Here is a 25,164-nt window from a genome sequence, read left to right as displayed (position 1 = left end):
GGATGCTGGGAAAGATTGAAGGCAATAAGTGAAGGGGATGCCAGAGGAGATCGTGGAGGACAGGGAAGCCTGGCGTGCTGCAGTCCATGGGGTCTCAAATACTTGGACATGACTGAGTGACTGAACAGCAACAGAATGATAACTTTATTTTTTCAGTTGCTCCATCCAAAATTTCTGAATCAAACTTGACTCATCTCTTTGATTCACATTCATACCCACATTCTGATGGTGGTTTAGTCGCTAAGTCGTATCTGGCCCTTGTGACCCCATGGACTGTAGCCCACCAGGCTCCTCTGTCCATGGGATTTTCCAGGTAAGAATACTGGAGTGGGTTGCCATTTCCTTCTCCAGGGGATCTTCCCGACCCAGGAATCAAACCCTGGTCTCCTGCATTGCTGCGAGATTCTTTCTTTCTTTTTTTAAAGATTATTTTATTATTTTTCTTAATATATTACTTATTTTTATTTTTTCACTGTGCCATGAGGGCTGTAGGAACTTAGTTCTCTGATCAGGGATCAAACCCAGGCCCCCTACATTGGAAGTGCAGTCTTAACCACTGGACCACCAGGGAAGTCCCAGATTCTTAACTGACTGAGCTATGAGGGAAGCCCTTACCTACACTCTAAACATTAACTTTTTTTTTTCTGCCTCAAAATATATCTAGAATCCAACCTCTTTCTACCGCTCTTTTGTTACCATTTAGTGCACATAACCATCCTCTCTGGTATTAGTCAGGAATCTCCATTGAATCAGCTTCCCTGGTGGCTCAGAGGTTAAAGCATCTGCCTGCAATGCGGGAGACCTGGGTTCAATCCCTGGGTCAGGAAGATCCCCTGGAAAAGGAAATGGCAACCCACTCCAGTATTCTTGCCTGGAGGATCCCATGGACAGAGGAGCCTGGTAGGCTACAGTCCAAGGGGTCGCAAAGAGTCGGACACAATTGAGTGACTTCACTTTCACTTTCACTTTCCATCGAATCAGAACTAACAGAATGAATATATAAATACAGACGTCAGTTCAGTTGCTCAGTTGTGTCTGACTCTGATCCCATGGAGTGCAGCACACCAGGCCTCCCTGTCCATCACCAACTCCCAGAGTCTACTCAAACTCATGTCCATTGAGTCAGTGATGACATCCAACCATCTCATCCTCTGTCGCCCCCTTCTCCTCCCACCTTCAATCTTTCCCAACATCAGGGTCTCCAATGAGTCAGTTCTTCACATCAGGTGGCCAGAGTATTGGAGTTTCAGCTTCAGCATCAGTCCTTCCAATGAATATTCAGGACTGAATTCCTTTAGGATGGACTGGTTGGATCTCCTTGCAATCCAAGGGACTCTCATATATAAGAGGTGTCAAAAATTAGATGTAAGAAGTGTCCAAAATTCAAATGAGTAAATTTGAAGATTGAATTTGCTTTATGAGACAATTCATGAATCAGGCAGCATCCCATCTAGTTACTGGAAGGGTGCTCTGAGTGGTTATACAAAATGAAAGGTTTTTATAGGAAGAAGGATGGAGCAAGGGAGCTATTTACAATGAAAAGAAAGAATTATTTTGGACCAGGGCTTCTTTTGAGTTTTGAGGGAATGGCAATAGTTTTCTAATATAGTTACCTCTTCTTCCTCTGAGGGATAGGGAGGACCAATGTAACATATTACTTCATTGATTCTGACCAGAGACATTCTAAACTGGTTGATTATGATTACATTTCTGGGGAAGGTTGGAACTGCAGTTAGGTTAGGTATTAAATCTAAGTTAGTTATAATGGGCATTAGCACAAGTGACACCATTTTGGGTCTGTGGTTTTTCTCTTTAACAATTTCCTCCTTTTGATCAGACTCTCAGTCTATCTGAAGGATGTGGTAATACTTTAAGGCATTAGCAGCACTCTCAACTATCGCTCTACAGCTTTGTTGATCTTGGGATCAAACTCATGTAATATTACAGGACATGACTTCAGTGTCATATTTTATTTCCTTCATTCTTTTTGTGACACTTCAGCCTGAGGGACATCATTTGCTTGGACGTTATTGGCTGCAAACTTGCATTTAAAGCTTTTGAGAGAATATAGGAGAGTTATGATAATCTCTGGGATTATAAATCTAGGGAGATTATTATGATAGCTATAATCAGGTTAATTCCCAATTTCTGGAGTGTACTTAGGAGTCATGGTTCCCAAGATTCAAATCAAAGAAAGAGCCCTTAAAGAAGTCACCTTTTTAAGCCAAATCATTTACTCAATGATCTTATATAACTGAGTTTCAGCTTCCCCAGAAGTGTCAATCTAAGTGTAGTAGCCAGTGGTGGCCATAGCCCAGGCACCTCCTTGCTCAGTTATAAGATCATCAAGAGCTATTCTGTTGTCAAAACTTTGGCCAGAAAGTCTAAGGCTTGCTCTTGGGAAGCTGGTTTCTTAGCAATGAACTGTTTCCAAGAGTTAAGGAAAGGTTCCTAATCATAACTTCATTTGCATTTACCCCTAACCAGGGTAATAGGGCTCTGTCAAAAACAGTGAACCCTGAATTATGAAAGGCTTCCTGGTAGGTTTTTTTCTAGAATAGTTAGGGATACAGTTAAATAACTTAAGAGACATGATACACTTAAATAACTTAAGAGGCATGGTCCAATTATATGCCAGTCATTAGGCATTTATAGTCCCAATGAGAATAATAATCACCACAGACAAGGACAAATTTCATCAAAGCACAAGTTACTCCCACTAAGGTGGCACTGTTAATAGATTCTTTCTCCAGAGTTACTGAATTTTCCCTGTCGAACCAAGGGTCAGTGTTGTTTTCTGCACATTGAAAAGAGAATCTCCTATCTTGAAATAGTCATCCTCAGTGCCTTGGAAAGATGGGTGCTGCTGGTGAGAATCCAGTGGGGGCAAATCTGATCTAGATAATTATTCATAGATTGAAACCTTTGGTAGAAAATCACTTTCTAAAAGATTTATCCCCCTCCCCTTAAGAGTATCTCAGGAAATGCAGATGATGTTATTAGCTATCGAGATCAATGTCAGAGTAAAGAAAAGAATGAAAAGAGTAAAGAGTTTCATGGATAACTAAAGTACAAAGTCTTGATCCAGTGTCTTGGGTAGGTGTCATTTTCATCAATGTCAGTTACTTTTTCCTCAGCAATTTGATTCAGAAGTTTCCAGTGCTTGTGCAGTACCAGGTGTCAAGTGGGACTTTTTTCAGCTCTGAAATATACACCAAGTCCCTGAAGTTTGACTGCCATGTGGGTACTGAGAAGGACATAGTACAGACCCTTTTAAGGAGATTTAATCACTTTCTGTTCTTACTGATTCCAAATCAGAAGGGTGGAAAAAAAAAAACAAAAACTGGAAATGTTAGTTTGGTTAATTATAGGCCGATATTTGAGGAAACTGGAAGAATTCAGGATCCAGTTCAATTTACAGTTATATTAAAATAACCCCAAAGACTAAAATCTAACATCTACAAAAGTGTAAACATAATTTTACTCTCTACAATTAGCTCTATTTTTTAACCAAAAAGAATTATAGTAAAAATAACTTTTTGCATAAAAATTTTCCCTTATTATTTATTTAAGTACAACAAGAAAAGTGATTGACCATTTAAGTTCTTTTTAAGACTGCTTTGTGGGCACAGTTTATAAAGAGTTTCAGATTTTATGCAGAATATCATTTCAGTCAAAGTCTTAGTCATATAGCCAATGTTTCCAATTGTGTCCTATCATAAACAGCATGAAAATAAGAATACTCACTGACAGTTTCTGAATTCTAAAAGTACCAGGTAGAGAGAAAAAGTAAATGTTTCTTATTTGTTCACAAAAGTATATCTTATCAAGTTGTAGGTAGTTTAAGACAAAAGTTTGTTTTAAATCTAGGGAAAAAAAGGCCATTAAAGAACCAGGAATATTTTAAACACAAATTTATAAATTTATAATTATTCTCAACAGTACATTCATTCCTATGTTAATAAGTTTTGTTCCACTTGAATCCAGATTTTCCAGTGGTTTTCCTGACTAATAAAGGGTGATAGAAACTTATAATTCCAAGAATTTTGTGAGGTTTTTTGTTTATTTGTTTCAAGGCTCATGTGATTTGCCCAGTGAAGTTGGTACCTCAGTTACTAGAGCTTTTAGGTAAATTCTATAGGAATAATTGTGTTTTAGAAATGTCTATTTGAGGGTGATCTCTCCAAATATTTGGTAACATAAAATTTTAGAGCTGTGTTAAATTAAGTTAAATGATGGAAGTTTATTGAATAGCTGGGTCATTCTCAAATAAAGTGAGATTCTAAGACATCAATTACTAAACAGAAAAAAAGTTAGAACTATAAATGAATATGGTGCCACCCTGAGATGCTCTCAATAAGAAAGCAAATGTTTTAGAAATTATCTCTGGAATTTATGTTCACCAGTCTATCAACATGGTTCATAATTACTTCTTCAATTTAGTTCAGTTCAATTGTTCAGCCATGTCTGACTCTTTGTGACCCCATGGACTGCAGCGTGCCAGGCTTCCCTGTCCATCACCAACTCCTGGAGCCTACTGAAACTCATGTCTCAGTTTTCACTAAAAATTAAGGTTTTTAACAGTTGATGATTCTAATTTAAACAGGTAATTAAAGCTAATAAAATAATAAAAGAAAACATTTCAGTATACAGCAGTAAAATAGGATGCATGTTTGGAGTATAGAAGGTGTAAGGAATGGAATTGCATTTTATTAAGGAAAAAGAAAGTAAGTCTGTCTTAGAGTTCATTATTTCTGGATGGAAAAAGAAATAAAGGACGAACTAATATTGATATAGAAAGTGACGGAGGATTTGTGGATGGCCAAGACTGGCTAGATTTAGATTGAAATTAACTAAACAAGTGATTTTTATTGTTAAAAGCAAGCTGGGGCAAGACTAGATTAGATTTTCTCTCTCTGTTAAGAGGACAAAATATCCTTGGAATGCTGCTTTTGATAATACATTATGTGAATATCTGTGCTTTTAAGTAATCTGTATTTGTTTTTGAGATCTCTTGTAACTTTGGTTAGGTTAGTATATGGTGGGGAATACACAAAAGGAAGAATGTCCAATCAAAAGTCTACCACAATCTTATAAGGAAGAAATGTTTATAAAAATCTAAATAAACCAGGATCAATGGGGATTGAGAGGTGAGCGTAGACTTGAGTAATGTTTATATGAGTGAATCCACTGGTCTAGGTGATTAATTAGACTGTGAGAGAGAGAAAGAGTAATTGGGACTGAAGATATTGTGGTAATGAGCACATGGAGAAAGAGAAAGACAATCTGTTCCTGAAATCCTGTCATCGGAGCAGTGTTTGATGTTCAGATATTTTCTGGTTGCTATAAATATTGATCACTATTATTCAGATGGGAAAATTCAGATGGAGAAGGAAAAATATTAAACATTTGGGGAAATCTCTCTACCAGTGTTATGTTTTAAAAGACAGTATGGCTTTGAAATCTTGATGCTGAAATCACAAGGCAGGCTCTTAAAATATCAACTGTCTCTGGCTGAGCCTTTTTAAAGAAATGACTCCCAGCTTTCCATGTTTATGAACTCCTCCATGGACCGTCACGGTAACTTATTTTCCTGGCTTCAGCCCATCTCCATGAGTTCTCCACTTTTATGTGTGTCTCACTCAAGCTAAATTATCTGTGTGACTTGGCAAGTCTTAGGTATGTGCCTGTTAGTGAGCTAATACTGCCACCTAGCATCCGAAGGGGATCTCTGTTGTCTTCCAACAGTAGACTCCCAGCGTCTCCTACACCAGACATCATTGCCAGAATTTCTACCTTGAAAAGAGCTTGTTTACAAATAATTAGCAATGCAGTTGAAGAGCTTCTCATTTTTACTTCAATATTTTGGCATGCTGTGCTGAATGTTTGGAGTGTCCGTCATTGCAGAGTGCCAGAGAAAAGTCAGGACAGCTGTGTGTTTGTATGTCTGGTGTGCTTGCATGGATGTTCTACTTCAGGATGCAGAGATGGAGAGGGAGGGTGGGAGAGAGCCTGCAGAGCATGAAAAACAAACAAACAAATAAACAAACTCACTGGTGGACTAGTGTAGGAAGTGGCAACAGATTTGAAATCAAAGGATTGAACAATTTGTCAGGAGTAGGGGTGGTGGGGGCAGGAAGGATGTAGGGAAATGAATGAAAAGGACAGGAGAGGGAATGGCCTGGGCAGGAACAAAGAAGGAAAATGTAAATATTTGAATCATCCAAGGAGGAAGAACGGTTCAAGATCTTTCTCTCCTCCTCTGCCCCGGCCCCTTCCTCTTTTTCTGCTCATCCATCCTCTTCCTTCTCACTCTTTGTCTTCCTTCCTCCACCCTGTCTCTCACATCTTTGGGCTGAATGCAGAGGACTCTTGCAAACTTCCCTGCTGTACTGCCTAGAACCAGCATTTCTTGGTCAAGGCCTGATCCCCACCCCCCGCCCCACCCAATGTGTATTTCTTGGGTTTGAATACAATGTTTTGTGTGCCTGGTTAGTTTTGATGTGTGTGATGCATGAACGGAAGATCGACAGGTGTTCAAGTTCAGTTATTATTGAACTGGTCTAAAGGGACCTGTAGGTTCTAAGCTCCTGGAAAATACTTGTTCTCAAGAATTTACAGAGATCACAGAAACATGCCCCTTGTGCATCTAAGTTTCTGGCAAAGACCTTTCAAAAAGCCGTTCTTACGTGCTGCTTTGAGCTGGGTTTGAGAACACTATTTCTCCCTGCTGCCCTCTGCTGTGACAGTTTGATGTTTCAAGTCTTCAAAGGTTTGCTTTAGGGAAATGTTTATACATCTGAAAGAAATTGTCTGGGTCCTGATACCTATGGTGTTTTCTTACCAGTAGCAATCGCACACCAAACCCCCAATTTGTCACCATCTGACTTCCTTCCTGAGTAGCTGCCTGTTTTCCTTTTCTTACTTTTCTCCTTCCTACATTTTCTCCAGGATAAACCACCTCTCACTTTAATCACTAACACTTATGTTTCCTGATTCTCATAGTATATGTTTGTGAGTGTATCTGTGTCCTGGGCCACCACGAAGGAAGAATTGATTCTACTCCCAAGACGTGCCAAATTCCCATAGTAAGATTACAGTCAGGGACAGAATCCAGGTGAAATAGAGTCACTTGGCTATTGCTATTTCCTACACTGACTTTTTTCTCTCCTTCCATAGCTGTCCTTGTGTCTTTTAACCTGTCCCCATGGGATACTATATTTGCACTTTCCCAGCAAAACAGCTTAGCATTTGACTCTTCTAATGCTTGAAAGAAAGAAATGGCAACCACTCCAGTGTTCTTGCCTGGAGAATCCCAGGGACGGGGGAGCCTGGTGGGCTGCCGTCTATGGGGTCACACAGAGTCGGAGACAACTGAAGCAACTTGGCAATGCTTGAAAAAGTGATTAATAAAATCAAGTCCAGAACAGTCCTTTCATCAAGCTATGCCACTAGTCTATATACTGGTTTGTTTTTAAATAGGCTTGCGTATGTATGTTACCTTCTATATATTGCATTTCATTAGGCCTAGGGAGATTGTAGGTGACAGTAGTGGTAAAGGACCCGCCTGCCAATGCAGGAGACATAAGAGACACGGATTAGATCCCTATGTCGGGAAGATCCCCTGGAGAAGGAGATGGCAACCACTCCAGTATTCTTTCCTGGAGAATCCCATGAAGAGAGGAGCCTGGAGGGCTCCAGTCCCTGAAGTCGCAAAGAGGCGGGCATGACTGAAGTGACTTAGCACAGCACACATTAGGCCTCTCGGGCTGGCATCACCCCTCTATCACTTGTGACTGTGCAACACTCAGAAGTATAACTGTATGTGCCACGCTTGCTGTCCTACTGTGCTACCTTAATCTCACTCCATGAGCAGCAAGACCTTCTCCACACTGGTCTTCCCTCCTTCACCCCTGTAATGTCTGTGTGAAAATTTCACACGAACCCAGGCTCCTATGAGCAGGGCTGCAGCAGGACCAGCTGGCAGCAGAGTGGCATTGGACCGCAGACAGTGCAGAAATAAGAATTAAAATCATTTGTCTTCTTTCTTTCCATTGTCAGCCAGGGGAAAGCTGGTGGGAGAGGTTATGAATCCTAGCATTTCTAAGGTGACCACAGAGAAAAGGAAGAAGGCTGGGGCTTTGGGGAAATAGTGACACAGGTTAAGATATGGGTTGGGGTCTCTATCTTTTTTGCATGGCAGTTCTGTACTTGTGTAGTTTATATTTCATTAAGATAAAGGTATTCCATGCTTTCAATGTGGAAATACAGCAACACAGTCTGCTTTCTGAACAGTGCTACATAAATCTAACCCTTTGCAAAACCACTTGGGCTTCTCTTTGTGTTAATTGAATCTGGTGATATATTGGTAAATTTAAGAAGCAGATTTTTTTTTTTAATGATTTGGGAGAAAATCCATTGATTTAAATTACAGTTTTATACTTCTGAATACTTTTTTAGCATTGTGGATTTGGGGGGGTAGGGTGGAAACCATAGCAGACATCAACTAGTCCTCTTTTTTCTTTCCTTTTCCTCATCTTTAATACTCGGAATTCTAAACACTAGATGTCTCAGTACATATGAATCGCTCAGACAATAAAATGTTTATAGTTGAGTTCCACTCAATGAAGTGTATATCTGTTATAGGAAAAAATTGCTAGTTGGAGCTGGAAATTTATAATAGACACACGCAAGCAGGCATCTTGGTGCAAATCACAGAACATGGAGCTCTTCAAATTGAATTACTCCAAGGAGCCATTTAGAATGATCAGGTCTTAAAGACAATACAGAATTCACAGAGAAAGCCTTCAAAGATTATTTTGTACATGATATTAAAACCAAGCATTAATTTTTCTCTTCAACCTCATCTAGATGTCAGGGTCTATCCCAAAGTAAAAAATATGGAGAGGCCCTGTAATGTTTATTTTATATTGTCTTTTTTTTTTCTTACGTATTTGTTAGACACCCTTTAAAAGGAGAGCTGTAAGCACTGAACATAAAATTAAGTATAATTTAATTATCAGGGGTTAATATTGGTTCTGTCTTTATTTAAGCTTCTTAATGCTCCTGAATTTCCTTTTCCTAATCTATGAAATAGAATGAGGGTGCTTTCAGGTCCTTCGTTATAAATCAAATTTTAGATACGTATGCTGTCTTCTGCAGTTTACTTACATTTCTCACATCACCCTTCTCCTCTATAACATGCATATATAGCACTTTTTAAATGCAGATGGCACAGTTTTTAGAGCTATAGAGTGAAGGTAGCATTTATCTCAGAATTTCTATAGCTCTGATTACCTAAATATGCTAATAGAAAAATTAGGCTAAGAAAAAGAGTAACTAAGCAAGATATTTTCATAGTTATGTTGGGAATTAAAACTTCAGAAAATGTGTTAACCAACCTACAATTACTTGGGGGAAAGGCAAAAGGAAACTGGGTGTAGAAGATTCTTTTTTTTTTTTTTCACATATTTTAGTCATTTGCCATGATATTTGCAAACGGTAAATATATGAAAAGAGGAAGATGTACTAGGCTCAGTTTATAAGCTACCCCAGATTCACATTTCCCTTGGTTTCTGGTTGAACAGTATCATAAGATTTTCATCTGTGGGTCTCTTACAATTTGGCAAGTCTTGTGAGCAGAGACACTGACTGCCTTTGTTCCAGAGATGAAGACAGTATCTTCCTTCAGAACAAAAGGCTGGTTTGCTTAGTGAAAGTCAAGTCACTCAGTAGTGTCCGACCCTTTGTGAACCCATGAACTGTAGCCTATCAGGCTCCCCAGTCCATGGAATTTTCCAAGCAAGAGTACTGGAGTGGGTTGCCATTTCCTTCTCCACGGGATCTTCCCGACCCAGGGATCGAACCCGGTTCTCCTGCATTGCGGGCAGATGCTTTACCATCTGTCTATTATAAGTAAGAATATATCTTTTCCAGGCCAAAGGTCAGAGAAACTTGTTGTTACTGTTCAGTAACCCAGTAATGTCCTACTGTTTGCAACCCCATGGACTGCAGCACACCAGGCCTCCCTGTCCCTCACCATCTCCTGGAGTTTGTCTAAGTTCATGTTCATTGCATCGGTGACGCCATCCAGCGATCTCATCCTCTGATGCCCTCTTCTTCTGCCCTCAATCTTTCCCAGCATCAGAGACTTTTCCAATGAGTCCTCTTTTGCATCAGGTGACCAAAATACTGGAGCTTCAGCTTCAGCATCAATCTTTCTAGTGTATATTTAGGGTTGATCTCCCTTAAGATTGACTGGTTTGATCCCCTTGCTGTCCAAGGGACTCTCAGGAGTCTTCTCCAGCACCACAGTGCGAAGGAATCAATTCTTTGGTGTTCTGCTTCTTTACAGTCCAGCTCTCCCAACCCTATGTGACCACTGGGAAGAACATAGCCTTGACTATATGGACCTTTGTCGGCAGAGTGATGTCTCTGCTTTTCAACACACTGTCTAGATTTGTCATAGCCTTCCTGCCAAAAAGCAATTACCTTCTGATTTCATGGCTCCAGTGATTTTGGAGCCCAAGAAGAGGAAATCTGCCACTGCTTCCACCTTTTCTCCTTCTATTTGCCATGATGTAATGGGGGCGGATGCCATGATCTTAGTTTTTTTTTTAATATTTACTATTAAGCCGGCTCTTTTCACTCTCCTCCTTCACCCTTATCTAGAGGCTCTTTAGTTCCTCTTTGCTTTCTGCCTTTAGAGTGGCATCATCCACATATCTGAGACTGTTGATGTTTCTCCTGGCTATCTTGATTCCAGCTTGTAACTTATCCAGCCCAGCATTTCTCATGATGCGCTCAGCATATAGATTAAACAAACAGGGTGACAGAAGACTGTCATACTCCTTTCTCGATCTTGCACCAATCAGTTGTTCCATACAGGGTTCTAACTGTTTCTTGTTGACCTGCATAGAGGTTTCTCAGGAGACAGATAAGATGATCTGGTACTCCCATCTCTCTAAGAGCTTTCCCTAGTGAAATTCCCTAGCTTTTCTATAATCCAATGAGTGTTGTCAGTTGGATCTCTAGATCCTCTTCCTTTTCTAAACCCATCTTGGACATCTGGAATTTCTTGATTCACATAATGCTGAAGCCTAGCATGCAAGATTTTAAGCATGACCCTACTAGCATGGGAGATGAGTGCAATGGTTAGCACTCATCCAATGGTTAGCACATTCTTTGGTACTACCCTTCTTAGGAACTGGGATGTGGATTGACCTTTCCAGCCCTGTGGCCACTGCTACATCTTCCAGATTTACTGACATAATGAATGCAAAACCGTAATGGCATCACCCTTTAGGGATCTGAATAGTTCTGGTGGAATTTCTTCATATCCACTAGCTTTATTACTAGCAGTGCATCTTAAGGCCCACTTGACTTTGTACTCCAGAATGTCTGGCTCTGGGTGACTAACCGTACCATCATAGTAATCCGGTTCATTAAGACCTTTTTTATACACTTCTTCCATGTATCCTTTCCATCTCTTCTTGATCTCGTCACTATATATTAGGTCTGTACCATTTTTATCCTTTATTGTGCCCATCTTTGGGTAGAACGTGCCTTTGATGTTTCTAGTTTTCCTGAAGAGATCTCTAGTTTTTCCCCTTTTGATGTTTTCTTCTATTATTAAACACTGTTGATTGAAGAAGGCCTAGTTGTTTCTTCTAGCTATTCTTTGAAACTCTGCATTTAATTGGATGTATCTTTCTCTTTCTCCCTTGCTTTTTACTTCTCTTCATTCTTCCACTATCTTTAAGGCCAGATAACCACTCTGCCTTCTTGCTTTTTAATTTGGGATGGTTTTGTTTGCCACCTCCTATACAATATTACAGACCTCTGTCCATAGTTTTTCAGGCACACTGTTGACTAGATCTAATCCCTTGAGTTCATTCGTTACCTCTACTGTGAATTCTTCTGGGATTTGATTTGCTTAGTAGTGTCTATCATAAGTAAGAATGTATCTTCTCCAGGGCAAAGGTCAGGCAAACTTACTGCCTGTGAGTTCCCTAAGCTCTGAGTTATTCTTCTAAGGGACAACCTACCACATATCAAGGGCAACTTGACCTTGTTCAAGTCACCCAGTGGGAACTGGGTCTGAGAAAATGCACAGATGCTGGCACTCCAGTTAATGTTATCACTGCCCAGCAGTCTCATGTCTTCTGCCAACATCCAGGAGGCAGATAACTGATTAACTGGGTAAAATCTCAGACCCTGCACAGTCCTTGATAAGCAGCAGCTTGTCCTTTTTCCTTGGTTCTAGGTCCAACTCTCTATGATTGTTAACCTCACCGTTATAAACTATTGAGCTCTAGGTAGTGCTGGCTAAGAGCTGAAACCACGTCAGCTCACTCACTAGACTGGACCTCTAGAGGCAGCTACATGGAGAGACCAGGTGACACAATGCACATGTGCAGGAAAGCTAATGCTACATTGGGTGAACTTTGTTGGAAGGGAGAGAGGGGTCAGGGAGCGAGCCTTAAAAAAATGTCTCACACTCTTCTCTTGGAGAGCCTCCCCTGAGATGCAGTCTTCTCTTACTCCTGTCTGACGATAGTCCAGATGCCTCACTGATGTCCCTCTTTTATTTCTTTCTCCTCCTTCCTTCTCTTGCTCCTTTTCCCCTGATTTTGACTTCTCTGAGATCTGATTCTTCAACAAATAGTACTACAGAAGCTTTTGCCACAGGATTTGTTTTCTAGAAAACCTGGGTTAAGAGAGGAATCTGGAATACTTGCCCCTCAATCCTGAATTTTTGCAATTAAAGCAAGTGTATGTGAAAATTGGTCAGCTGTCCATGTGAGCTCTTTAAACGTGAACAATCTGGCAGAGGTCAATCTATGCAGTAGGCTTCTCTCAGGCACAGAAGCAGGCCAGCCATCTTAAAGCTGTTACATTCATCTTCCTATCATTGAAAACACTGTCAAATAATAATTTCATAGTTTATAACTCTCTGCAGCTTTAGAAATCAAGATTTTACATAGTACACATTATCATTGTTTTTTACAATGGTTGTAACCGATATGATACATAAAGCATGTGAACTACTGGATTATTTAGAGGAAACCTTTGATTCTGGGTTCCAGGCAGATCAAGGAATCATGGTTTTGGTACTATATTCCAATTCTGTTTGACATGGATGAAGTCTGAGAATTCATGCCCAAGATGCAAAATCATCAGAAGAGGAAAAAGATGACCTGTACAAATCAGGGGTTAAAAGATTTTCTTGAAGTTTGATGGACAGACATGGTTTCAAATGCTACTTTTATCATTTCCTAGCTTTCAATATTTATCAAACACCTTCATGTGCAGTTATGCGTTGAACTGTATCCACCACCAGCAAAATTTATATGTTGATATTCTAACTACGGGGGGCTTCCCTTAGACAGCTAAGAATCCGCCTGCAAGGTAGGAAACCCAGGTTTGCTCCCTGGTTTGAGACGATCCTGTGGAGAAGGGAATGGCAACCCACTCCAGTATTCTTGCCTGGAGAATTCCATGGACCGAGGAGCCTGGCGGGGGTCACAGTCCCTGAAGTTACAAAAAGTCGGACATGATTGAACAACTTACACTTTCCCTTTTCTTTATAATTCCTAATACCTCAAAATGTGACCTGATTTGGAAATAGGGTCATTGCAGATGTAATTAGTTAAATTAAGATGAAATCATTAAAATGGACTCTGATCGATTATGACTGGTATCTTTATAAAAAAGAGATCATTTGAACACAGATATATAGGCATAGAGAGAATGCCATGTGCAGATGAAGGCAAGATCAGGGTGATATTTCTACAAGCCAAAAAAATGCCAGATTTCTAGAAAACCAGTTAGGGGAAAGGCATAGAATAGATCCTTCCTCATAACCCTCAGAAGGAACCAACCCTGCTAATACCTTGATCTTAGACTTTTTGCCTCCAGATCTGTGAGACAATAAGTTTCCGGTATTTAAGTCACCCAGTTTGTGGTACTTCATTACTAAATTCCTAGACAACTCATACATGTGCTCTGCTTCAGGCTGAAAGCTCTACATAGAGAAGTGAACAAAATACAGACATAGCACCAGCTTTCATGGAACTTACAATCTAATATAAGATAAAAAGCAAGTAAAATATAGCTATAAACTGTAACATCTTAGGAAAGAAGCAAAGAGAGAAAATTAGTGATAGAGACCAGTGGTTACCTTAGATAGTAACATTGGGAAATTTTTCTCAGTTAGGATTCAATATCTAAACTGAGAACTTCCATTCAGAGAGCTCTGGGGTTGGGAGGTTGAAGTGAGAGAAGAAGCACCTGTGTACACCCAGAGACCAGGGAGTACTTAAAATACAACAAGAACTTAAAAAGTGAAACATCTCTATCCCGGTAAGTCAGGGAGGAATGGAAAAGAGAAATTGGACACTGAGGCTATGTCATGTGGTTATCCAGATGGAAACCACTGTAACCAAAGAAGTGACGAGCCATTGTACTTGAAAAGCCTCATTCTGCTTTTGTGTAGAGAAAAGAGGGGGAAATATAAGAAAGGAAATGAATGGATCAGTTGAAAATTCATCCCAGCAGTTTAAATGAGAAATTAGGAAAGGGCAACCCACTCCAGTATTCTTGCCTGGAGAATTCCATGGACAGAGGAGCCTGGTGAACTTACAGTTCACGGGGTCACACAAAGTCAGACACGACTCAGAGACTAACACTTTTGTTAACAAGAAGGCATGAGAGATGGTGCAGAATGGACAGTTAAGGAAGTTAGTGTAAAGAACGAATTAATAGAACTGGATAATTATTGGAGTTAGAGGAATGAAGGAAAATAAAAAAATCAAGATGGTTTCTAGGCTGTTGGCTTGAGCAGACAAATGGGCAAATAGTGGTATCATTTGCTTAGAGAGAAAATAGAGGAAGAAACAAGTTTGCGTTCCTATGTGCAAACAAAGAGAAGATGAGACAGAGGAAAAGAATAAAGAATTTAGTATTATAAAGTTAAGATCCTTTGAGAAATGAGACAAAAATGTCAACTGGGCAAATGGTATGTATGTTTTGTCTTTAACACAGATCTGGTCTAGCGATAATAATTTGTTTTTCATCAGTGTATAAATTGTACTTAACACTATATGGCAATGACTAGGAAGAGAGTAGAAGTAGAAGAGAGAATATACACTCACGCCTTAAGGTAGATGTTAAGCAAATCATTTAACCCCTTTGAAACTTAATTCTATCACCTGTAAATGGAAATAGTATTACACTCTTAAAGTCATGTGTAGACTAAATGAATTCATGCTTATGTGTAAAATGTAATTCAGATCCTAAAAACTGAATACATGGTGGTTATTACTATAATCATATGAATGTTTCTGTTTGGTACTGAAGCAACACAAATGACGGAAGTGGAAGACTGAAAAACAGAAAAAAAATGCCATTTTTTTTTTAAATTCAATGGAACACTTCAGTAAGTAAGGATAGTTAGCTCTTTAAAATGCACACCAGAAGCAAGTGAAGAATGAACGCTGAGAGTGACCACTGTATTCATAAGGAGATTTCAGAAAACTACCTTGCTAGGACAGCAGGAATCAAACTCATGTGTAAAAAGTAGAGTGTAAAATGGAGAAAATCTGAGTAGTTTTAAAGGGCAGGGGCAGTTCAAGTGAATACTTTTTCCAGGGAGAGGATTATGGATGAATTATCAAAGATAAAAAGGTAATTATTGAAGAGAGTAAATGATGTACCTGAAGCCTGATTTAAGTGCTGGGCAAGATATTACTGACAACAGAGCCAGAGGCCCTCCCCTTGGGGGCTAAATGTGGGCTTGATTTCCGGGAGGCAAGTGGTCTTCAGATTTGATAGTGTGGGTGGCCACAGTGAGAAGAAGGCTATTTGAGATGGATAGCTGGGTTCCATAAAAGTGTGGGAAGACAATCACTTCCCAGGATGGTGGGCAAGAGAGAATAAAGGTCAGAAACCATGAAGTAGGTGGTAAGAAGGGAATACTTCATGGCCAGGAAGAACTGGAAGATGGAGTACAATGTATGAGACTTACAATTGATAGAGGGTTAACCTGCAGTGAGAGATGTGGCAGGGAAGGAAGGGCACAGATTGAGGGCCCCCAAATCTTATATTGATGATATGCAAACCTCTTGGTGAGTGAGGTCAGTGCCTATCAGTGAGAACAGGGGAAACCATGAGACAATATTGCTACACTGAGCAACCACATTGGTATTGACAGTTTCTTTAAGTATAGCTGAAGAAAGGATAGAAGACTTTGTAGTTATTCAGATAAAATTAGCATGTCTGATGAAACATGTACTCAGTATAACGCATGCAGTAGCTTAAAGCATGATTCAGACAGACAGAAGGCCATTGTTGTTTAACTGTATGCTGAATTAGAAAGAAATAATAAGATCACCCCTAATATTTGAGTTGTATTGATGTGAATTTCAAATCACATGAAACTGAAGGAAGTCTTTGAGCCATTTTTCATTGTTTACATGGAAAGAGAAGCTAAGTGACCCTATTCAAAGAACATGTTTTCTCCTTGTTTTGTATTCCTATGCTGCTGCTGCTGCTAAGTCTCTTCAGTCATGTCCGACTCTGTGCCACCCCATAGATCATAGCCCACCAGGCTCCCCCGTCCCTGGGATTCTCCAGGCAAGAACACTGGAGTGGGTTGCCATTTCCTTCTCCAATGCATGAAAGTGAAAACTGAAAGTGAAGTTGCTCAGTCATGTCCGACTTAGAGACCCCATGGACTGCAGCCTACCAGGCTCCTCCGTCCATGGGATTTTCCAGGCAAGAGTACTGGAGTGGGGTGCCATTGCCTTCTCCTATAGTCTCACATTAATGTTAGATATGTGGCAAAGGATGAGTCCATTATGAATGAACGTATACATGTTTATACCAGTGTCCTATCTCTGGATGAGTTTCAGTGTAAATTGGCCAATGATGGGTCAGATACTGTGGAGGGAGTTTAATTTCAGATGAAAGAGAGAATGGTGTAGCCTATAAATCCACTAAGCAGTACATCTTAAAATTCTGAGAGACTCTGGATTTAAGAATTAGTAGATCAAGGCTGAACTGAGATCAAGGCCAGCTCACAAGTACATTCTACCTGAGACAAAGCATATATATATATATATATATATATATATATATATATATATATCCAAGTTCCAAATGAATGTGTGCTTTAGTTCTCCCTAAAACTTACCTAGGAAAGCAATAGTTCCCTGTCTTCAAGTTTTTACTAGAGAAAGCTTTGGTTTCTTCGGGATTATCTTTTTTCAACTTAAAAAGATTATCTTGTAGAACTTTCCATCAAAAAATGCCAGAATGGAGTACTGAAAAGAAACAAAGCTAAAACGCTATTTACATCTGAGGTGTTTTCTTAAAACAGTCTTTAAAGAATATATATTTCTTTAGAAAGGAGCTGGAAACCCTGGTATAAAAACGCAATTACATTCATTCTTCTCTAGTTATAGAGCATTTCATAAATAATATATATATTTTTAAAGAGACTGTAGCAGTACTAAACATTATGATACTGTATCAGACCTAGGAAGTTAGTGATATTTTCCCGGTGAGATGTGAAATTTGCCACCTCAATTTGTTTTATGGAAAAACAGATTAATTATATTATTTAAGTTGTCAACGAAATGAGTAGAATCTTATTTTTTTCTACAGCAATGCTTTCTTTGTTACCTCTGCTTTTTTTGGTCTCCATGACAGTTTCATGCTACCCATAACACAAATGTTATTTTAAGAAAATGGTGTTGAAATTAAAATAGCTGTATCTAACATTTGTATTAAACTTTACTATCAAATTATACTATCACAACTCACTTATTAATCATCTTATGAGCCAATATTATTATTTTCATTTTCATTTTACAACATATAAATTTAAAACTGAAGTGTACAGATGCTCAGAAAACTTCCAGAGGTATACAGTAAGTAAAGAAACTGGGACTATCAACTTTTCTTGCTACCATTCCATGAGTTGATTGTTGTTGGTTTTTTTCCCCCTATCTCCTCTATAGCTGTTCAAATTATACCTCTAAATTGGATATCTTTGGTACTTTCTTTCGGAGAAGGCAATGGCACCCCACTCCAGTACTCTTGCCGGGAAAATCCCATGGACAGAGGAGCCTGGTAGGCTGCAGCCCATGGGGTCGCGTACTTTCTTTAGACTGCCTGAGCTGAAAACAATTTCTCCTTATCTGAGCTATAAACTATCACCAGAAGAAAAAGTTAGAAGATAAGTCCTTGACTCTGGAAATGCAGTAACCTTTTGCTTTTAGGATATTTGGGGGTATATGGAGGACTAGACAGTTGTTGTTTTTTTTTTAATCCCTTCAAAACCTTTAAGCATTGGAAAGAGATTACCATGAGGCATCAAACATATTCACTTGTCAATCTGACAATGCCCTCTGTTTCTGGGAAACAGAGCTGGTTGATTCCTTCCTTTCTGTGAATAGCGAAATGAGGACAAGCTTAGGAAACAAACAGAATCAAGTTCATGTCCCATTTCCTCCATTTATAAGCTTTGTGGTCTGAGAAAAATCAGTCATTGAATCTCAACTTTGCATTCATATAATGGAAGAGAGGATGTCCTTGAATTAGAGATTCCTTTCTTCTTAGATTGTAGGAAATTTATGCAAAGAGACTATCATAGATAATTGCTAGAATCCCCAGCAGTACCTAGCTACTACTGCTATTTCTGCACCAGGACTTACAAATCATTCTGTTGCTGCTACAAGCCTTTTAAGAGCCTGCCCTAAAAATGTGTGGGAATTAGCATTAGAGACAGTATTACATAGTCTCCAAGAAGGTTATGTGCATTCCTCGAGTCGTCTACCCAATGTCTGTTCCTCCCACAACAATAACACGGCAGACTAAGGCCCACATAAAGAAACTATCCTATTTTATAATCTTTTCATGTATTGGTATAAGTGCTTTTATGTGATCTGGTAATTCCTTATTACTGTAAGGGCATCCCCCAGAAATTTTAGGACCATCAGCTGGCTCACGTGGTGCTATAAATGCTTTCCCCATGTCTATGAGTCCAGTGATCAGAAGATTTTTCTGATGTACTGAAATCAAATGAATATAACATGGGAATAGCTGAACCAAAAAGTAAATAAATTTTTTGCATGCTTTGTTTGCAGCACCATGGTGTCATAAAGCAGAAAGAAAAGAAATGAGGCTTGTGATCATTTGTATTGTTGTTGGGTCTTTTCCATTCATGAGGTACCTGTGATCATCAGCTATGGCTGATAGACATGGGAGGTCCTCAGAGCACAGGGCTTGGGCACTGTGCTGCATATTAAAAAAGGGGATCCTAGCAACGGCATCAAAGTGGATGTTTTTTATTTCCTTTTGAAAATGTTTTTACTATAGTTTGTGTGTATGCCTTTTTTTATAAAGATGAAAGCTAACAGATTGGCTGTTTTCAAAATATGTATATTAATGAGACTAATCAGGCACCTTGAATTTGAAAGTAGATTGTACATTGATTTTGTTAAAATAATAGCTTTTAGATATCACAGAGGCAACAAGTCTAAAGTGGGCACAGAGCTGCAGTTTATTCATTGTGGGGAGGGGGAGTTGAGTAGATCAGAGTCTGGGCTTGGGAGTCAGATTGTCTGGACTCAAATCCCAGATCTGCACTTTCCTGGCTGTGTAATCGTGGGCTAGTCACACCCTCCCTTGGTCTCAGTTTCTACATGTGCAGAATGGGGATAATTATGGAGCTGTTGTCTGAATTCAGTAAGATTAATGTATGTAAATAGCTTAACATAGAGAGCGGCATCATCACAGGAGCTTAATTAGCAAATGTCAGCTACTGTTGTTTTAGTAATTTATTTCCTCAAAAGATATTTATTGGATTCTGAACAAAATTCCAAACAAACATAAATAAGACGGCCCCAGACCTCTAGGAGCTCACTCTCATGTGTGAGACACAGAGATGGATATGCTTATGTTCTAAATGCTCAGATAGAGGCAGGCATACCCTGAGTACTGAGGCAAAATGAATAGTATTCTCTTATTCAGAGAAGGCAATGGCATCCCACTCCGGTACTCTTGCCTGGAAAATCCCATGGACAGAGGAGCCTGGTAGGCTGCAGTCCATGGGGTCGCTAAGAGTCGGACATGACTGAGCGACTTCACTTTCACTTTTCACTTTCATGCATTGGAGAAGGAAATGGCAACCCACTCCAGTGTTCTTGCCTGGAGAATCCCAGGGATGGCGGAGCCTGGTGGGCTGCCATCTATGGGATCGCACAGAGTCGGACACAACTGAAGCGACTTAGCAGCAGTGGGGAGAGAGATGGGGTGCCAGCTACAGCAAGGATTGGCAAACTGTCTCAGTGAAGGGCCAGAGAGTAAATATTTTCCGTTCTGTAGGTCAGTGTCTCTGTTTCAGTTCTCCAACTACACCATCATAGTGAGAAAGCAGCTATATAGACCCTACCTGGGTAAATAGATGCAGCTATCTTCCATTATCATTCTATTTACAAAAGCAGGCCTTTATTATCCAAGACTCTCCAGAGGAAAAGAACCACTAGGATGTGTCCATATACAGAAAACGATGTTAAAGAATTAGCAAATGCAATTATGGAGGGGGGCAAGTCCAAAATCTGCAGAGTAGACCAGAGGGCCGGAGCCCCAGGGACGAGTTGAAACTGAAGTTCAGATCCTTGGGTTGTCAGGCTGAAGACCCTGGGGAAAGAGCCAGTGGGCAGCTCAAGCCTGAAGGCCATATGCTGCAGAACTTCCCTCCTGCCTTTTGTTCTATTCAGAACAATATATGTGACCCACCGACATGGTGGAGGGTGGTCTGCTTTACTCAGCATCCACTGATTTTAATGTAAATTTCCCTAGAACATCCTCCAAGTCGAGACATAAGACCAACCATTACAAGGCCTCAGCCAGATTTGGCCCTCTGTAGTTTGCCTACCTCTGAACTAGAAAGAGAATTCTTTCTGCTCAGCCTGAAGAGGTGGAGACCTGTTTTCCAAAAGCAGTGGTACTCTGATTCCAAGCTACTAAGAAATAGTCATAGAGTACTCTGCTAAATCCCAAGGCTTACAGACCAGAGTAAGGTGCCTGGAAGGATGTGAGATCAGGTTTGGTTATTGCCAGACCTCTTTCTCCCATCACTGAGAATGGGAGGGCCACTTAGCCTGAGCTTCATATCCAAATAGGACACAGTGGGGAGAAAGGAGAAACCAGAACTCATAGTGGGACACTGCTTTCCCACCTAGAAAATGGGACTGTGGGAAGAAGAGGGAGTTTAGCTGAAGATAAGGATTATGTAGGCACCTTCCCAAATGGAGTAAACAAAGTTATGTGGAAAAGGAGCCCTTCTCCTAATCCCAACCCCACATTCATTCAGTGTTCTGTTCGGATTCATACAGAAAGATCCCCATCATGTTTGGGTGGAAGTCTGAGAATATGAGTCTGTTGGTAGAACAGGAAAAGAAAAAGACAATGAAAAAAGCAGAGGAAGGAAGAACATGGGAAAAGAGAGGAGGGGTATAGAGAGCAAGGGGGGCATAACTCAGAAAATCAAGGGAGAGGGAGGAAAGGTGATTTTTTTTTTTAAGTTTTCAATTTCAATAGTCACACTCTCTCCAAATATAAGAAGCAGGCACAATTCAATACAACACTGAAGCTTGTGTGCAAAGTTAAGGAAAACTGAGACTTTGAATAAAAGGTTAAAGATGACTCTGTAGTTTTGTTTTGTGTGTTTTGTTTTGGTGGCATGGCTCTTCCTCATCACCTGAACTCAGCAAAGAAATGGTTGTCCTGATGAAACATCAACAGCCAACCCACAGTAAAACTGACAAATTCTAAATTTTTTTTTAAGGCATAATTGCCCAAAAAATCTGTCATCACTTCTGCCCTCTGCATTTTGCTTTTTTAAAACTTGTATATATATCTTTTTCTTTTTAAATCCTGAAAAGTAGACAGTAAAACAGCTTCTGGAAGAATTTACCACCAACTGCCCACGAGTCTGGGAAGCTGAGGGGCTGGAGCAGGGCTGGGTCCAGAGAACAGGGAGGGGTCATCCCCTCACCTTTGTAGCTTTACTCAAGAACTAAGTGAGGGGATGGTCAGGGAAAGGTGATTTTTTTTTTTTTACTTTAAAAATATAAAACTAATTCTGTATCTCTCTTCTTTAGATTTTCTATTTCAAAAACAAGTCTTCTCTAGCTCAAAGGATCTTAGAAGACTTAATTCATTTAAATTGCAAAGTATTTCAAGACTCTTACATGAAAAGTATTACTGAAGTACAGAGCTTAGGTTCATTGTTAATAAAATCAATCCTTAACAGCAGTCTTTTTCAAATTTACTGGCTCCTTGAGAATGCCTAAGGTTAGTAGTAGATGACTCTCATCTAATAAAAGCATCAGACAAATGGAGGAATACATGTATCACAACCCCTTTAAGAGAGATTTGTAAGAGCAGTGTTCCAACATTAATTTGAAGGAAACTTCTTGGTATCGGGGTAGCTGACCTAAAAACCTGCATGAGAGTGTAAAGTAAGGCAGATCTTAAATGCCCCAGAAATTTTTATATTGTTCAGTCCTAAGCCAATCAAAAAAACTATGGAAGCTCTGTTTTCTGATATTTTTCTAAGTAAATATAATAAGAAGGAATAGAAGGGAAACTCTTGTCACTGTGTTTTCAGAAGCAAGGATGGTTTATATCACTGCCCTTTCATTCATTTTTAATAAATTTACTGAAGTAAGTTTGAAGGTCAGGAAGCAACAGTTAGAACTGGACATGAAACAACAGATTGGTTCCAAATAGGAAAAAGAGTACGTCAAGGTTGTATATTGTCACCCTGCTTATTTAACTTATATGCAGAGTACATCATGAGAAATGCTGGTCTGGAAGAAGCACAAACTGGAATCAAGATTGCCAGGAGAAATATCAATAACCTAGATATGCTGATAACACCACTCTTATGGCAGAAAGTGAAAAGGAACTAAAAGCCTCTTGATGAAAGTGAAAGTGGAGAGTGAAAAAGTTGGCTTAAAGCTCAACATTCAGAAAACGAAGATCATGGCATCTGGTCCCATCACTTCATGGGAAATAGACGGGAAACAGTGGAAACAGTGTCAGACTTTATTTTGGGGGCTCCAAAATCACTGCAGATGGTGATTGCAGCCATGAAATTAAAAGACGCTTACTCCTTGGAAGGACAGTTATGACCGACCTGGATAGTATATTCAAAAATAGAGATATTACTTTGCCAACAAAGGTCAAGGCTTTGGTTTTTCCAGTGGTCATGTATGGATGTGAGAGTTGGACTGTGAAGAAAGCTGAGTGCCAAAGAATTGATGCTTTTGAACTGTGGTATTGGAGAAGACTCTTGAGAGTCCCTTGGACTGCAAGGAGGTCCAATCAGTCCATCCTAAATGAGATCAGTCCTGGGTGTTCATTGGAAGGACTGATGCTGAAGCTGAAACTCCAATACTTTGGCCACCTCATGTGAAGAACTGACTCATTAGAAAAGACCCTGATGCTCGGAGGGATTGGGGGCAGGAGGAGAAGGGGACGACAGAGGATGAGATGGCTAGATGGCATCACCGACTTGATGCACATGAATTTGAGTGAACTCTGGGAGTTGGCGATGGACAGGGAGGCCTAGCGTGCTGCAATTCATGGGGTCGCAAAGAGTCAGACACAAGTGAGCGACTGAACTGAACTGACCTGAAGTTTGAAGTTCAACTATATAACCTCTCTGTTGATTTACAAAGTATTTTTTAATTTTCCTTTGTACTGACTTTCTTTGTTTATTTGATACCCATTTACATTTTATAAATATCATTTTACAAAATATTTGTATGAGTTATTTGTGTGGCAGACTTTGTGGAATAATATGAGATGTAAATAAACATAATGTAAATCATATTTGTGTAAAAATAAGACATAACCATCAGTCGCTAATTCATAAGCACAAACCCTGATGAATATTTGCGGTTGTGTCAAAAACCCCTGTCTTTCATCTTTCTGGAAAATGTTTACAGTTCTTTTTTTTTAAAATGTCTTTTCCTGTAACACTTTTTTCCTATTTCATAGATTCAATGGCCTCACTTACATCTGTGATATTAACCATCTTTTTTCCTTTTACTTCCTGCCTTGTCTGTGTTTCCTTCATTTCTTTTTCTTGTTTTGGTTTATTTTGTTTCTGTTTCTTTCTTTATTCCTCTGTTTTGGTCTATATCTTTCAGATCATAACTCTTCTCAGTATCTGCTGATGCTTCACTGTCCATCTATATTTGAGCTCAAGGTGTCACAACTCTGACTGAAGATGGCAGGCTTTACCTTAGAGTGGTCAGCTGTTGAAATCCACAGGTCTTTTCTCCTAGATAGTGTTTTCCCAAGGAAGGAGGCCTCTGATTTCCTGTCTGGAGGTTATAAAGCACATTGTCAGGTTTTTCAGAGCTGATCTAGATGAGTAAAGCGGGTAAAAGACTCAAAATTCACTTATCATTTAGTGTGTAGATATACATTTAATTCTTCAGGTTTTAATATTTGACTCCAACCTCAACTTTTTCTGATATTCAGAGCAAGCTTTCTCAACCTCTGCATTACTGATGCTTAGGATTGAATAATTCTTTGTTGTCTAGACCATCCTATAATTGCAGCATCTCTGACCTCTAATCACCACCACCCCCAAATTTGGAACCACAGCATCTTCCATGGGAGACAAATTGAACCTGATTGAGAACCACTGTTCTTAGAACCTCTTGTTCAAACACGCCAGAGAATGAGTGCCTTATTTTTTTCCCCCCCACTGTGTATCTCTGTATGCATATGAAAGATTAGGAGGGAAGTGTATTTGTCATGGTATACAGATCTAGGAATCTAACTACATACAAGCTTTCAACCAATCTTTGCATTTTTATCCCTATTGAATCTTTAGAGTTATCTGCTACCAATAACTCTACATTCATTCTAGGAACTTTCCTGGGTTCCATGACAGTAAACCACTTGTTTCTTGGCTTCCCTCATAAAGATTCTTACTCTTCTTTCATCTGTGAAGTCATAAGAATTGTCCATCTGATTTCAGCTTCAAAAAATATCGCGATTTGTCTTAACTATAGCTATTTCCACTCCTATCCTCTATGACAGTTGAGAGAATTGTTTTAACCCCTTTAATGC

The 25,164-nt window shown here is 39.6% G+C and overlaps 1 long non-coding RNA gene across 1 annotated transcript in view; it reads right to left on the bottom strand.

Moving 5' to 3' along the window:
* LOC114118758 (uncharacterized) overlaps positions 1-25,164 on the bottom strand; it is a 112,923-nt gene that overhangs the window by 21,893 nt on the left and 65,866 nt on the right. Inside the window, exon 2 of the long non-coding RNA XR_003591935.3 lies at positions 24,325-24,407. This is a non-coding gene — a long non-coding RNA (uncharacterized LOC114118758). The remainder of the gene's footprint in view (positions 1-24,324; positions 24,408-25,164) is intronic.

This window comes from Ovis aries, chromosome 1 (genome assembly GCF_016772045.2).
Source record: "Ovis aries strain OAR_USU_Benz2616 breed Rambouillet chromosome 1, ARS-UI_Ramb_v3.0, whole genome shotgun sequence".
In the NCBI taxonomy this organism is placed as follows: Eukaryota; Metazoa; Chordata; class Mammalia; order Artiodactyla; family Bovidae; genus Ovis; species Ovis aries.
Note: the sequence above shows the minus strand (reverse complement) of the source record. Positions and strands in the feature narration are given on the sequence as shown.